General features: G+C 39.7%; 1 long non-coding RNA gene across 1 annotated transcript in view; it reads right to left on the bottom strand.

Moving 5' to 3' along the window:
* Window positions 1–3,988, bottom strand: part of LOC103132052 (uncharacterized) — a 4,356-nt gene extending 368 nt beyond the window's left edge. Inside the window, exons 1-2 of the long non-coding RNA XR_475479.1 lie at window positions 3,870–3,988; window positions 3,742–3,773 (exon numbers count right to left, since the gene is read on the bottom strand). This is a non-coding gene — a long non-coding RNA (uncharacterized LOC103132052). The remainder of the gene's footprint in view (window positions 1–3,741; window positions 3,774–3,869) is intronic.
* Between the last annotated feature and the right edge of the window lie 6 nt (window positions 3,989–3,994).

The following is a 3,994-nucleotide window of genomic DNA, read 5'->3' as shown; positions in this document are numbered from 1 at the left end:
GCAGAACCCTCAAGCTCCCAGGCCTCTGGTAGAGGACCCGAGCTCAGAGGATGAAAGAGACCACCCGCGGAGGGTGAGAAGGGAATTTTTATTTTTCATACATATAAAATAAACTGGTAAACTCTCATTATTTGGGTACATATGATTCTCTTTTGAGTTGAGGTGGATGCTATAAAAAGCACCAAATTCATTCTCTGTATGTTCACTTTCAGATGCTTGGGCAACCTGTGAATTACTTTCATCCAAACTTAGTTCTTGTACAGGATTGTATCCAGTTCTGTAACCTGTGATTATTAAACTCTGAATAAAAGCAATGTCTCATGATGTTGTACTGGTGATGTTACACCCCAAAACAGTAAGGCAGAGGTGTCAAGTAGGTTATGAAGTTTCAATAAAAAAATGAACAACAAAAAACTTGCATAAATCACAGGAATCACAGGGAGCCAGAGCAGAACAAGAAACACAGGAACAAAAAGCCAGAAGGGTGTAATGGGCTTTAACAAGGAAGTAAAAGGAGGAACTAGCAAGGAGTGACTGAGAAGAAGTTTTTTATATACTGGGGAGCTTAATTACTGAACAACGAACAGATGGCAGACTTGAAATGGGTTACAGGTGAGAAGGAAGAGAGCAGAAGGCAGGCTGAGGAAAGAGAAAGAAAAATGGCACAAGTGGTAAAAACACAAACTGTGCAACTAGGAAAAAGAATGTAAGACTAACAAATAACTATAAAGAACAAAATAAAACAAAAGTAAGTAAAGGCTCAACACCCCCCTGTGTAAATGGCTGATGGATTTCCTCACAGACAGACCCCAGTTTGTGAGGGTTGGGAAAAATGCTTCAAGGGTAGTCTCCCTCAGCACTGGCTCCCCTCAGGGCTGTGTACTGAGCCCACTGCTATTCACCCTGATGACCTATGATTGCCAAGCCAGGTTCAGTACGAACCACATCATTAAGTACGCGGACGATACAACAGTGGTGGGTCTCATCAAGGATAACAACTAACTGGCCTACAGAGAGGTGTTGAAACATCTAGTGGACTGGCGTGATGTAAACCATCTAATCCTGAATGTCAAAAAACAAAACAAATTGTTGTTGATTTCAGGAAAAATCAGCCAAGTCACACACTACTCCTCATCAATGATACCGCAGTGGAACAAGTCAGGAACATAAAATTCCTGGGAATACAGATCACTGACACTTTGATCAGTGATCTGTATTCACAGCAACGTCTGTAATTTATATGTTGGATGAAAAAAGCAAACTTCCCCCCTCCATCCTCACCATGTTCTACAGAGGGACAATAGAGAGCAAACTGACTGGTTTGGAGCATCTAACACCTCTGACTGGCAATGTGTAAAGAGAATGGTGAAGACAGCTGAGAAAATCATTGGAACTGAGGTTCATTCCATCCTTGACAGCGCTCACAGTCGCTGCCTGTCCAGGTCTTGGGTGATTATAAAAGATCCCTTCCACCCTCAGCATGGTCGAGTGTTGTAGCCTAACCTGAGACCAAGACAAGACCAAGACTTTTAGGGTCCCAGGACATGTAGCAAAATGTGCTACATATGTTATGTAGCACATTTTATTGTGTTACATGACACAATAAAATGTGAAATATGATCAAAATTGCTTCTCAAATTTATCTGAAAGATTAATATTCCAATAAAAACACCCAGATATTAAATACTTAGAGCTGAAATAAAGTTAACCAATATTATTATCAATTCAAACTCTTCTTCATTCTCCTTTGCTTCCATCTCTGTGCCACAATCCATGGTACTCGTGTGCCATCCTTAAAAAGATAACACCCTGGGAGGTTGCCCATATTGCCCATGTCAGAAACCATCGCTGTCATACCACCACTGCAATTCACTCATGGTAAAAAATGCTCAACTATGAACGCTGACCAAGGAGCAATGAGGAAGAAGTAACTCAACACACACAGCGCACCATGACTGTTCTCACCCTCTTTCCCACTGCATGACGTTAGGCAGCACACAGTGCTGTAATGTCTGCCACCATGACAGGTGGCAAAAACAATCTAAGAACAATGAGCATGCTCTTCCGTTCCTGTGTTTTATTTATTCCCTAATTAGACAAATATCAATGTATATAATTTAATAGCTACTGCAGAGAACGCAGAGCATTACAAGAACAAAGAACGGCTTTCAGTGAGGCTTCAGTTCAATCTTCTTAGTAAAGAGCCGTTCAGAAGAATCGTATAGTTCGTAAATCTCACTTCACTATATAGCAGACTTTGGATACAGCGTTGTCCCATATATGTGACATGCTGGTGACGGCTGGTGACTAGTTTTACCTAAAATACACCTCAAGACAATATGGGCGATCCACTTGTAATTTTGTGAGTCATAAAGCTAAATGTAAGAGTGAAAATAAAGCCAGTCATGTAGGACAACACTTTATTCAATATTTTACACCTATTACATCACTACAATCAGTTGGGCTTGTAAAGTTTTTAGCAACCATGAGTCAACCCTGAATGGACAACCTATATAATACGGTGTATCATGTACTCATCAGGTGAGGGCCCGCCTTCTCCAGCTCTTGTCAGATGGGTTAGTAGATTCACCTCTCCTCCAAAACGTCTGAATTCCCTCACCAGCATTCATTGCTCTCTGCAATAGGCTGTAAATGAGCAGTTTATTTGATCCAGGTGTGTATGAGCAGAGACGCATCTAAAAGTTACAGGATGGTAGCCCTGGAGGACTGGAGTTGGTGACCCCTGATGTAGTGAGATTCCATTACTGACTCAGACAGACATCTGCCGCTCAGAAAACCACTGTGCATGTTTTGAATCGCAGCGTGCGAGTGAAAGGGACAAGCAATGAGTGACAGTGGTAACAGAAACACGTAGTAAGTAGCGTTATTGCTTGGATTTGAATTGGTATATTTTGCATCGAGTGAAAAAGATGTTAAATAAACTGGACAAGATGCTGGCAATTTAGTGATATTTTTACAGTTATGGTCTCGACAGGTCTTAAAATGAAATCCCGAGTCCTCAACGCATGAGACCAAGACTAGACCAAGACCATCAAAAGTGGTCTGGAGAACAGTCTTGAGTACTACAACACTAACATGGTCTGTTCTCCCTGCTGCCTTCTGGGAAAAAGTTGAGCAGCTTCAAATGCAGAACAACCAGATTCCATCAGAGCTTCATCCCTCTGATGGATGAACTGAATTGCTAAACTGACATTAGTTTAATCTTGTATTATAAATATATTTATATTAACAATTTTGATATTACTTATTTATTTATTAACTTATTATTGGAGCCTTGCAAATAAATGTATTTCCATTTGTATATTTTTAAACATACAGTTGAATGATAATAAACTGTCTTTGTGTCTAAAGCATTGAACAAATATGAAGAGAAAACAAAGCTGATATAATCAAACACTAAGGAATACAGGATAATAATGAAACGAGAATCAAACCTCAAAATAATCCAGGTTCTGACAGCATTAGCTAAATCTATCCCTGAAATGTAATTTGTCTGGTTTAAAGTTGACCCATTTGAAAAATATTCTGCTGGTGACCACTATGTTTGAGCTTGGTTCTGAAGTCCAAATCTTTTAAGCACCATTTAGTCTCTTTTGGGAGTATTTTCTGGCTTTCTCGGAAGAATTTAATAATGGCTGCAAATAATACCCGATTTAAAACAGCAAACACAACAAAGTAAAATTTACAGTCTAGAAATTCTTAGAAATAAGTATATCCAACCTTGTTTCTGTTCCCATCCATATCAAGGGTATCTAAATGACATTGAAAGGTCTCCAGATTAGTTAAACGTCATTGACAACAAAATACCAATCATAGAACAAGTAACTGCATAACATGGGATGACATACCAGACTTGGTGGGAGATGCTGTAGATGGAGGACTTTGAAAACTCTTACTTTCCTGACTCGGTTCAGATGAATCAGTCCTTTCTCCTTCATCGTTGTCATTGGCCTCTGAGTCTTTTACACCATCA

This window comes from Poecilia formosa, unplaced genomic scaffold (genome assembly GCF_000485575.1).
Source record: "Poecilia formosa unplaced genomic scaffold, Poecilia_formosa-5.1.2 Scaffold911, whole genome shotgun sequence".
NCBI lineage: Eukaryota > Metazoa > Chordata > Actinopteri > Cyprinodontiformes > Poeciliidae > Poecilia > Poecilia formosa.
Note: the sequence above shows the minus strand (reverse complement) of the source record. Positions and strands in the feature narration are given on the sequence as shown.